Raw genomic sequence first — 12501 nt, 5'->3', positions numbered from 1 at the left:
AAGCTGCACCCAGTACCACTATTGTCGGAAGCGGACACCACGAGTGCTGGAACCAACAGCAGCAGCTGCTGGCATAGACAACCATCGATGATGCGTCCATCGAAAAAGTTGTTGTCAGTACCACTTGTGACGCCCCCGATTCAATCGTACACTAATCATGCACGCAAACGTGTACGATCAAGATCAGGTACTCACGGGAAGATATCACAACACAACTCTAAAAATAAAATAAGTCATACAAGCATCATAATACAAGCCAGGGGCCTCGAGGGCTCGAATACAAGTGCTCGATCATAGACGAGTCAGCGGAAGCAAATTTGAGTACAGACATAAGTTAAACAAATTTGCCTTAAGAAGGCTAGCACAAACTGGGATACATATCGAAAGAGGCGCAAGCCTCCTGCCTGGGATCCTCCTAAACTACTCCTGGTCATCGTCAGCGGCCTACACGTAGTAGTAGGCACCTCCGGTGTAGTAGGAGTCATCATCAATGGTGGCGTCTGGCTCCTGGGCTCCAGCATCTGGTTGCGACAACCAGGAAGAAAGGAAAAGGGGAAAAGGGGGAGCAAAGCAACCGTGAGTACTCATCCAAAGTACTCGCAAGCAAGAATCTACACTACATATGCATGGGTATCTGTGTAAAGGGGCAATATCGATGGATTGAACTGCAGAATGCCAGAATAAGAGGGGGATAGCTAGTCCTGTCGAAGACTACGCTTCTGGCAGCCTCCATCTTGTAGCTTGTAGAAGAGAGTAGATGGTAAGTTCACCAAGTATCATCGCATAGCATAATCCTACCCGGCGATCCTCCCCTCGTCGCCCTGTGTGAGAGCGATCACCGGGTTGTATCTGGCACTTGGAAGGGTGTGTTTTATTAAGTATCCGGTTCTAGTTGTCATAAGGTCAAGGTACAACTCCAAGTCGTCCTGTTACCGAAGATCACGGCTATTCGAATAGATAAACTTCCCTGCAGGGGTGCACCACATAACCCAACACGCTCGATCCCATTTGGCCGGACACACTTTCCTGTGTCATGCCCGGCCTCGGAAGATCAACACGTCGCAGCCCTACCTAGGCACAACAGAGAGGTCAGCACACCGGTCTAAATCCTATGCGCGCAGGGGTCTGGGCCCATCGCCCATTGCACACCTGCACGTTGCGTGGGAGGCCGGAGAGCAGACCTAGCAACCTCCATTTCAAAGGAAGTTGCGTTACGCGGTCCAACCCGGCGCGCGCCGCTCAGTCGCTGACGTCACGAAGGCTTCGGCTGATACCACGACATCGAGTGCCCAGAACTGTTCCCGCCTAGTTGGGTAGTGCGTATAGGGCAGTGGCCAGACTCAGATCAAATACCAAGATCTCGTTAAACGTGTTATTTTAAAGTAACCGCGAACGCCGACCAGGGCCAGGCCCACCTCTCTCCTAGGTGGACTCAACCTGCCCTGTCGCTCCGCCACAAAGTAACAGTCGGGGGCCGTTGGGAACCCAGGTCCACCTCTACCGGGATGGAGCCACCTGCCCCTTCAGCCCCCATCTCCGAACAGTATCATAAGTAATGTAATAGTATAAAGTATATAGCATATGCCCGTGTTCACCTCCCGAAGTGATCACGACCCAGTAGTATAGCATGGCAGACGGACAAGAGTGTAGGGCCACTGATGGAATACTAGCATCCTATACTAAGCATTTAGGATTGCAGGTAAGGGTAACAACTGTAGCAACAATGACAGGCTATGCAGCAGAATAGGATTAAGCGAAAGCAGTAACATGCTACACTACTCTAATGCAAGCAGTAGAGAGAAGGAATAGGCGATATCTGGTGATCAAGGGGGGGCTTGCCTAGAAGCTTTGTTGTACAGGAAGAAGGGTCGTCGGTGACGTAGTCGTACTCGGTGGCAACAGCGCCAGTCTCGGGGTCTACCGGGGAAGAAGAGGGGGAAGAAACAGTAAATACGGAGTAAATAAAGCATCACAAAACATAACGAGGCAATACGCGGTGCTAGGTATGCCCTAACGCGGTAGGAGGTGATACCGACGAAGGGGGGAAACATCCGGGAAAGTATCCCCGGTGTTTCGCGTTTTTCGGACAAATGAACCGGAGGGGGAAAGTTGCGTGTTTGCGATGCTAGGGATGTGTAGCGAACGAACGGGCTACGTATCCGAAAGAGTCTCGTCGATCTGAGCAACTTTCATGTACAAAGTTTTTCCATCTGAGCTACGGTTTAGTTTATATTAATTTTTAAAGTTTTAAATCATTTTCTAATTATTATTACTAAATTAATTCGAAATTAGTATGATTGCATCAGCATGATGTCAGCAGTCAACAGAGGTGTTGACTGGTCAAACTGACGTGAGGGTCCCGCATGTCATTGACTGATTAATTAACTAACAGTTAATTAGGTTAATTAGTGATTAGATTAATCTAATTATGATTGATTGAGTTAATTAATTAATTAATTAATAATAATAATATTAATATTATTATTTTAATTCCTTTTTTATAAAAACGTTCTGGGGCTGGGCCTCGGCTGTCATTGGACCAGAGCCTTAGCGGTTAACGAGCGGGCGCCGGGTGCTAGCCCGTTTGGGCGCATGCCCAGGCTACCAGGGGCGCCGGAGCAGCACGGCGAGAGGACAGGCACGCGCGGCGCGCGCGTCCAAGGCAGCAGTCGCGAGCGGGAGGGGCCGCGGTGGTGCGGGCGGAGCGGGACGGCCGTGGGCGAGCTACCGGCGGCAGCAGTCGCAGCGCAGTAGCAGCAGCCGCAGCGGGGAGGAGGAGGTGCGGCTGGCGTGCGAGGCCACTGTGGTCGAGCACGGCGACCGTGGTGCAGGGGCGCGGCCCGCGGCGGTGCGTGCGTGCGGCGCACGAACACGTGGCAAGAGCAAGCGGGGCGGTGGCCAGCAGAGGCAGCGGCACACAGCGTCAGAGAGGGGAGAGGAGGCGCGGAGCACGGACACGGGGCGGGGTGGTGTGGTCATGGCGAGCGCGCGGTGCGGGCGAGCAGCGGCAGCGCGCAAAACGTGGGCGTGCAGGGGAAGGCCGGGATGGCGAGCGGGACAGGCGCGAGCGGCGCGGGGAGCGCGCGCGGGGAGTAGTTAGAGCGGTCCGCGGCTGGGCGAGAGCGTGCAGGGCGTGGGCTCCGGCCAGTGAGCGGAGGCGCTGGCGCGGGGCGCGCGCGTGCTGCGGAGCGGGGCGAGCGAGGCGACGGGCAGCGCGGTGAGCGGGTGAGGAGAGGGGGAGCTCACGGGGTAGTGTAGGGTTCGGGGACAGCGGTGCTTGGGGAGGAAGACAAGGACGGCCGCGTTGACGGAGACGAGAACGACGATGGAGTCCGGCGTGCGGCTTGAGGAGGAGACGAGGAGGCCTCGGCGATCCGGGCGACGACGACATGGTCCAGCGGTGACGAGGTCGGTGGAGCACGTTGGGGAGGCGAGGCGGTCCGGCACGACGAGGCGACAGCGGTTCTCGAGCGGCGGCGTCGATGGGATCCCGATCCAGATCGGATCGGGGGGGAGTGGACTGAGAGGAGGGGAGTGCGGAACATGGGTTAGGGTTCGGTGGGAGTGGGGGGTTAAGCAGGGGGGTTGGGCCGGCCTGGTTGGCCCGATGGGTAGCTGGGCCGAGGCCCAGGGAGGGAGGGGGTTTTCTCTTTCTTTTATCTTTATTTGTTTTGTCAGTTCTTTTCTTATTTTCTTTTCTGTTTTATTTCTAGTTCCTTTTATTTTTAGTTTTACAAAAATTACCACTAGTACCTAAATTTGTTTTTATAAATAAACTACTGTCAGATTAATTCCTAGCCCATAAGAAAATAGTTTAATATCTTATAAAATTCAATAGGCATTTATTTAATTGTTTTCACTACTGGTTAAATCATTTTAGTGCACTTAAATATTTTATAAATATGTGGATTCTACACCATAATTAACTATGCAATATTTGTCATCTCTAGAACATTTTAGTTTTTATGTTTGAAAACTTTTAAATGTTTGCCTAAAATCCAAATTTGATTTTGAAACGTTTTGATCTAACTCGAGGTTAGCAACAGTAAAAGAGGTGACGTGGCATCATTAGCGTAGGTTTACTGTAGCATAATTATCCGGGCGTCACAATTCTCCTCTACTACAAGAAATCTCATCCCGAGATTTAAGAGGGGAGTAAGGGGGAAGATTAGGTTACGAAATTCCAACGATTCTTCTCGGTCTTGGTTGCTCCTCTCGAAGTGGTCGATCCATTATATTGATGTCTTCATTTTTCTGCTTCAGGTCATCAAGATGAAGTCGGCATCCTTTCTTTGGGGGGTCCATCATACTTACGAAAGAATAAGGGGGTATTCCGGGAGAACGAACCTCTACAAGGTTGACTATCTGGTTGATAACATCGGGGAAGGTGGCGGAAAGCAACTCTCGAATTGAAACTTAAGAAAATATCGAGAGCAAAGTAATGAGGTTTCATGGGAAGTTTCAAGCGAGCAGGCAACCGTTCGATGCCTGAAACAGGGCTCGAAAGGGGCTCAAAGCAATCGAGAATAAGTATTGCATCCGGTAACAGATTTGATGATCTCTCGGAAGGTTGCTCGTGAATTACATACGAGGCCACACGTGAGGAAGAACCTTGGGAATAGGGGGTGCAGGAGAGTCAAGTTTCGATCCTGTGGAACTGTGGGTTATGGGCCCACCATGTGGGTTAAAAGTAGGAAGGGGGGCTGACATCTTGCACCGTCATGATAGCAAGGCATGTCAGAGGGTAGCTTGTTAGTTATGTCGGCAACAACATCGATACCAAGGGCGAGGGACGAAGAGAACCATTTTCCTGCTCGTTGAACGAGGCGGACCAATAGGCAAAGTTCTCGTCCATCGGTGGTTACCGGAATGTTTTCAACAATATTAACAGGGTCTCACTAACAGAATTGTACACCGAGATGTTTACATAAGCAGGAGAATATTACTTCTTAGATCATATAGATCACAAGAACGGTTAAACCAAACAATGGAAAGGAAAATTATGATTCTTAGTTTAAACATGAGAATGGAAAGGAAAATGTGTTTAAGCACATACTTCAAGGGTATATCCTTCCCAAGGACAAGCAGAGCATGATATCCATGGCAGGATATAATGTAGAAGACTCTTTAGGTAAGGGGAGAGAAATTGCATGCCATTACCCATACAACGGTGTTTGGATAATTGATAAAGAAAATTTAGCATTGTGCTTCAGATGTTCTTATTGAAATTCGGAGTACCATAGACATGCTTTGAGATAGCATTGACATGGTCCTCAAGCAAAGGTTGGACTTTGGATACACAAAGGATCCATCAGGAACACTCATAGAGAAGTCTTACAATTTCCTCAGGGAAGAATGGCTAACCTTGCTAAAAAGGAAACTATAACAATAGGTCCTCTGGCCAAGGGTGCTAAGCAAAGACACCACCTTACCGGGTTATGTAGATACCAATGTTATAACTCTTGGAAATATGTCCCAACCATCATATCTGACCGAGATTTAGATCCAATTGGTGTCAGGATACCTCAGACATCAGGATGCCTGAGAAGAGAAGGTGCAACATAATTTGACGAGATGACACTGTGAGATTCTCGGAAATGATCTATGGAAGCGAGTTACGAAACAAGAGTTCATCATTAAACCAAGGAGAGGATGAGGGGGTGGCTGATGAACTAAACGACAATTCATCGAGATTTCCAAAAGATGGATTTCCACAATCATGTGAACAAAGAGATAACATTTGTCAGATCAAATGATATAATGAGGTATGCTCGAGGAAAACATACTCAATTAAACATTGGTGGAAAGCTGCACCCAAAATATGGGCTTAGGTAGCATGATCAATGTTGGAACGGTGATTCGATAACCAATAGTCTAAGAATGAAGTATCGACCATTAACTCCAAAGCAATAGGATTGCTAGAAGTTTTGAATTCACGCATCATAGTTCAATTGTCGGTATTCAGGTTAGAAACAATACGGGGATCAGAAAATGAATGGAGATGGCGAGAAGTATTACTATATCAAGAATTCTCAAGAGGTGGAGCAATTCTCACAATATCCTTGACATAAAAGATGGTAATACTCCAAGGTAGAACATAACAGAAGCTGGTTAGCAAGGAGCTCCATAACATGATCAAGTTTGTGATGAAAGGAAGGTAAGGATGTTGTCGATGGTAACTCAAGTTACCAAGGAACGAGGATGGCACTTATTATCAAGAATTCCATTGATATCCTGGAAGGAGTCAAAATGTTGATGATGATCACGACAATTTGTTGTCGAGAGGATCCACGAAGAAGCAATTGATCAGCGACTGCATCAAGCAAAAGGACTGATGCATCAAAAGATTATTGGAGCCACAGATACGACACAAACTCGGGGTCAAGTTTGTTGTTCGAGGTGAAACGATAAGACGAGGAAATTGACGAAAGCTTAGTTCATCGCCGAAAGTTGTGCTCCGGGAATAAGGACCAGGTAGCATAGTTAAAATTTAGACTTCAAGGATTATTAAACTCATAAAGCAACGAAAATTACTTAGAGTATTGAATCAGAGTGCAGAATCGATTCACTTATCGGTGTTCTCGAGTGACTAATAACTCAAAACCCGGGGGGAAATTGGAATCGACGAGAATAATAGTTGAGAAGAACTCATAAGAAGTTATGTAGTTCCGTGATATTCTCGAGATACAAGAGGGTATACTCAAAGGTAGAGCAGAATAGAGGTTGGATAGGTGTAATGATCTGCAGAAGACAAGTACTTCAACTTGTCCGAGAAAAGGAATCAAAGAATATCAATATGGTCGGAACCAAGATTCCAAAAGACCAGATCCCAGATATAAGATGAACTTATACCAAGGGAATAATTAATTTAAGAGTAGCTTCCATGATAAGATCTACATCGTGTCCATGGGCATGAAAACAAAGTTCAAGGTCGACTCCCACTTCTTCAATTCATAACCTTTCATTCACTGCTCTAGATAAAAATGATTTCAGTGTCAAAACCTACCTGGTGAATTACCAGAGGAGTATGACCCGTGAAAACTTTCGGGTTCACAGAGATTAAGGAAGGCATAGGTTCAACCCATCGGGGCATCTTAGAAACATATACCACAATTTTTTTAGGAGTAATTAACACAAGCTCGAAAGTAGAGCATGGTTGTCAAAGCATTATGCATCAGGGAAAGAACTCACAAGATTTGAATGTGAATGATACCATCGGACAACAACCCAGCAATGGGTTTGGCGGTCCATAACGGAGCTGACGTAAGTATCGGTACTCAATCAGAGGAAGAAAGAATGCAAAGGCATCAGATTATGGGAATAACTAACTAATTCAAATCTCAAATGCAAAGGAATTGCGATTTCCAAATCAAGGGATCAGGAGCAAATGCTCTGATTAAGGATGGATAAGTTGAGTAGACTTAGGGGTACAACCGATGACAATTCAGTTGGTCGAGAACCAGTTCATGTTTAAAATGACGTCTGATCCGGAAGGATGAATTCTAGGATTTCGACTGAGGATTGTGAGCATTCACCACATATCAAATCAAAGGCTGAAAATGACGATGACAAGGGATACTAATGAATATTGCTAGACATATGGAACGCAACCATAATGCAAGCAGACAAGTATTTGCACAACAACAGCTGGCAGAGAATTACCGGAAGACCGGATAGTATATCAATGTACCTTGTGGATCATATGATCAACTAGTAATGAACAGTTCCTCGGTAAGCGTGAAGAATTATTCGTAGGGGTATTCATGCGGCAAGGAACTACGGGGTAGTAAGCATAAAAGATGCTTGGAACATCGGAGAGTATTTGAGGGCACCTTGTAATAACAAGGGCAACTGGGGAGGAAGGTATGAACGACAAAAGTATGTAGTCATCCATAAAGATTTATCGGTGGCAGGGATCGCAACGGCGAAGGGCACAAGGGTCTCGGGAAAGCATCAGAGAGTGTCTTCAGAATCTTCTGGTGCAGCAGGCGATCATCTGGCCTGAAGGGGCTCTCCGGGAGGAAGTATTTTCGAGAACCTAAAGTTAGATTTTAGCAAAATCATTTAACCCAAATAGAAGAGAGTTCAGAGTCCTAGAGTAAAGGTCAAGGAATAAAAGATCCTACTACCACCCAATGGCGACGTGGGCCCGTAAGCCGCACAACCATGTTAGTAAAAGTTTTTCAATGACTAGACTCGACTTCGGCCAAGGAGTTGGAAAGGGGGATTCCTACAGGCAGTCGGCTCTGATACCAACTTGTGACGCCCTCGATTCAATCGTACACTAATCATGCATGCAAATGTGTACGATCAAGATCAGGGACTCACGGGAAGATATCACAACACAACTCTAAAAATAAAATAAGTCATACAAGCATCATAATACAAGTCAGGGGCCTCGAGGGCTCGAATACAAGTGCTCGATCATAGACGAGTCAGCGGAAGCAACAATAATCTGAGTACAGACATAAGTTAAACAAATTTGCCTTAAGAAGGCTAGCACAAACTGGGATACAGATCGAAAGAGGCGCAGGCCTCCTGCCTGGGATCCTCCTAAACTACTCCTGGTCGTCATCAGCGGCCTGCACGTAGTAGTAGGCACCTCCGGTGTAGTAGGAGTCGTCATCGACGGTGGCGTCTGGCTCTTGGGCTCCAGCATCTGGTTGCGACAACCAGGAAGAAAGGAAAAGGGGAAAAGGGGGAGCAAAGCAACCGTGAGTACTCATCCAAAGTACTCGCAAGGAAGGATCTACACTACATATTGATGGACCGAACTGCAGAATGCTAGAATAAGAGGGGGATAGCTAGTCCTGTCGAAGACTACGCTTCTGGCAGCCTCCATCTTGCAGCATGTAGAAGAGAGTAGATGGTGAGTTCACCAAGTATCATCGCATAGCATAATCCTACCCGGCGATCCTCCCCTCGTCGCCCTGTGTGAGAGCGATCACCGGGTTGTATCTGGCACTTGAAAGGGTGTGTTCTATTAAGTATCCGGTTCTAGTTGTCATAAGGTCAAGGTACAACTCCAAGTCGTCCTGTTACCGAAGATCATGGCTATTCGAATAGAGAAACTTCCCTGCAGGGGTGCACCGCATAACCCAACACACTCGATCCCATTTGGCCGGACACACTTTCCTGGGTCATGCCCGGCCTCGGAAGATCAACACGTCGCAGCCCTACCTAGGCACAACAGAGAGGTCAGCACGCCGGTCTAAATCCTATGCGCACAGGGGTCTGGGCCCATCGCCCATTGCACACCTGCACGTTGCGTGGGCGGCCGGAGAGCAGACCTAGCAACCTCCATTACAAAGGAAGTTGCGTTACGCGGTCTAACCCGGCGCGCGCCGCTCAGTCGCTGACGTCACGAAGGCTTCGACTGATTCCACGATGTCGAGTGCCCATAACTGTTCCCGCGTAGTTGGTTAGTGCGTATAGGCCAGTGGCCAGACTCAGATCAAATACCAAGATCTCGTTAAACGTGTTATTTTAAAATAACCGCGAACGCCGACCAGGGCCAGGCCCACCTCTCTCCTAGGTGGTCTCAACCTGCCCTGTCGCTCCGCCACAAAGTAACAGTCGGGGGCCGTCGGGAACTCAGGCCCACCTCTACCGGGATGAAGCCACCTGCCCCTTCAGCCCCCATCTCCGAACAGTATCATAAGTAATGTAACAGTATAAAGTATATAGCATATGCCCGTGTTCACCTTCCGAAGTGATCACGGCCCAGTAGTATAGCATGGCAGACGGACAAGAGTGTAGGGCCACTGATGGAATACTAGCATCCTATACTAAGCATTTAGGATTGCAGGTAAGGGTAACAACTGTAGCAACAATGACAGGGTATGCAAAAGAATAGGATTAACCGAAAGCAGTAACATGCTACACTACTCTAATGCAAGTAGTAGAGAGAAGGAATAGGCGATATCTGGTGATCAAGGGGGGGCTTGCCTGGAAGCTTTGTTGTACAGGAAGAAGGGTCGTCGGTGACGTAGTCGTACTCGGTGGGATCAGCGCCGGTCTCGGGGTCTACCGGGGAAGAAGAGGGGTAAGAAACAGTAAATATGGAGCAAACAAAGTATCACAAAACATAACGAGGCAATACGCGGTGCTAGGTATGCCCTAACGCGGTAGGAGGTGATACCGACGAAGGGGGGAAACATCCGGATGAGTATCCCCGGTGTTTCGCGTTTTCGGACAGATAAACCGGAGGGGGAAAGTTGCGTGTTTGCTATGCTAGGGATGTGTAGCGGACGAACGGGCTGCGTATCCGGAAGCGTCTCGTCGATCTAAGTAACTTTATGTACAAATTTTCCATCTGAGCTACGGTTTAGTTTATATTAATTTTTAAAGTTTTAAATCAATTTCTAATTATTATTATTAAATTAATTCGAAATTAGTATTATTGCATCAGCATGATGTCAGCATGACATCAGCAGTCAACAGAGGTGTTGACTTGTCAAACTGACGTGAGGGTCCCGCATGTCATTGACTGATTAATTAACTAACAGTTAATTAGGTTAATTAGTGACTAGATTAATCTAATTATGATTGATTAAGTTAATTAATTAATTAATATTTATTTTTATTTTTATTTTAATTCCTTTTTTTATAAAAACGTTCTGGGGCTGGGCCCCGGCTATCATTGGGCCAGAGCCTTAGCGGTTCGGGCGGCGGTTAACGAGCGGGCGCGTTGGGCGCCGGGTGCTAGCCCGTTTGGGCGCACGCCCAGGCTACCAGGGCGCTGGAGCAGCACGGCGAGGGGGCAGGCACGCGCGTCCAAGGCACCAGTCGCCAGCGGGAGGGGCCGGGGTGGCGCGGGCGGAGCGGGACGGCCGTGGGCGAGCTGCCGGCGGCAGCAGTCGCAGCGCAGTAGCAGCAACCACAGCGGGGAGGAGGAGGTGCGGCTGGCGGGCGAGGCCACCGTGGTCGAGAACGGCGACCGCGGTGCAGGGGCGCGGCCCGCGGCGGTGCGTGCGTGCGGCGCACGAACACGCGGCAAGAGCAAGCGGGGCGGTGGCCAGCAGAGGCAGCGACGCACAGCGTCAGAGAGGGGAGAGGTGGCGCGGAGCACGGGCGCGGGGCGGGGTGGTGTGGCCATGGCGAGCGCGCGGTGCGGGCGAGCAGCGGCAGCGGGCGGAACGTGGGCATGCAGGGGAAGGCTGGGATGGCGAGCGGGACAGGCGCGAGCGGCGCGGGGAGCGCGCGCGGGGCGTAGTTAGAGCGGTCCGCGGCTGGGCGAGAGCGTGCGGGGCGTGGGCTTCGGCCAGTGAGCGGAGGCGCTGGCGCGGGGCGCGCGCGTGCTGCGGAGCGGGGCGAGCGAGGCGACGGGCAACGCGGTGACCGGGTGAGGAGAGGGGAGCTCACGGGGTAGTGTAGGGTTCGGGGGACAGCGGTGCTTGGGGAGGAAGACGAGGACGACCGCGTTGACGGAGACGAGAACGACGATGGAGTCCGGCGAGCGGCTTGAGGAGGAGACGAGGAGGCCTCGGCGATCCAGGCGACGGCGACATGGTCCAGCGGTGTCAAGGTCGGTGGAGCACGTCGGGGAGGCGAGGCTGTCCGGCACGACGAGGCGACAGCGGTTCTCGAGCGGCGGCGTCGACGAGATCCCGATCCAGATCGGATCGGGGGGAGTGGACTGAGAGGGGGGAGTGGGGAACATGGGTTAGGGTTCGGTGGGAGTGGGGGGTTAAGCAGGGGGGTTGGGCCGGCCTGGTTGGCCCGATGGGTAGCTGGGCCGAGGCCCAGGGAGGGAGGGGGTTTTCTCTTTCTTTTATCTTTATTTGTTTTGTCAGTTCTTTTCTTATTTTCTTTTCTGTTTTATTTTTTGTTTTACAAAAATTACCACTAGTACCTAAATTTGTATTTATAAATAAACTACTGTCAAATTAATTCCTAGCCCATAAGAAAATAGTTTAATATCTTATAAAATTCAATAGGTATTTATTTAATTGTTTTCACTACTGGTTAAATCATTTTAGTGCACTTAAATATTTTATAAATATGTGGATTCTACACCATAATTAACTATGCAATATTTGTCATCTCTAGAACATTTTAGTTTTTATGTTTGAAAACTTTTAAATGTTTGCCTAAAATCCAAATTTGATTTTGAAACGTTTTGATCTAGCTCGAGGTTAGCAACAGTAACAGAGATGACGTGGCATCATTAGCGTAGGTTTACTGTAGCATAATTATCCGGGCGTCACACCAATGATGCTGGAATTAGCCACCGCGGGTGCTGGAACTGGCTGCCGCGGATGTTGGCAACGGCAACCCCAGTGATGTGTCCATCGAAAAAAGTTGCAACCAGCACTACCGATGCTAGAACCGGTCACCATGGGTGCTGGAACCAGCTACCGCAGATGTTAGCACCAGTGACGCTCGGTGCTGCATCGAAAAAACCTGGTTCCAACACCACTAATGTTGGAACCGGCCACCGCGGGTGCTATAACCAACTGTCGCTGATGCTGGCATCGGCAACCATCGGCGGTGCGTCCA

At 49.1% G+C, this 12501-nt stretch overlaps 1 long non-coding RNA gene across 2 annotated transcripts; it reads right to left on the bottom strand.

The window, feature by feature from the left end:
• Positions 1–202: 202 nt before the first annotated feature.
• On the bottom strand, positions 203–11651 carry LOC141026585 (uncharacterized). Of its 2 annotated transcripts, none has more exons than XR_012188916.1 (3): positions 11365–11651; positions 9949–10026; positions 203–521 (listed from the first exon to the last, which is right to left on the bottom strand). It is a non-coding gene; the product is annotated as an uncharacterized lncRNA (long non-coding RNA). The 2 variants fall into 2 exon arrangements; XR_012188917.1 differs by lacking the exon at positions 203–521 and adding an exon at positions 8370–8659.
• Positions 11652–12501: the final 850 nt, after the last annotated feature.

The sequence above is a fragment of the Aegilops tauschii genome, chromosome 7 (assembly GCF_002575655.3).
Source record: "Aegilops tauschii subsp. strangulata cultivar AL8/78 chromosome 7, Aet v6.0, whole genome shotgun sequence".
NCBI classification, from domain to species: Eukaryota; Viridiplantae; Streptophyta; class Magnoliopsida; order Poales; family Poaceae; genus Aegilops; species Aegilops tauschii.
This window is presented reverse-complemented; position numbering and strand designations above follow the sequence as displayed.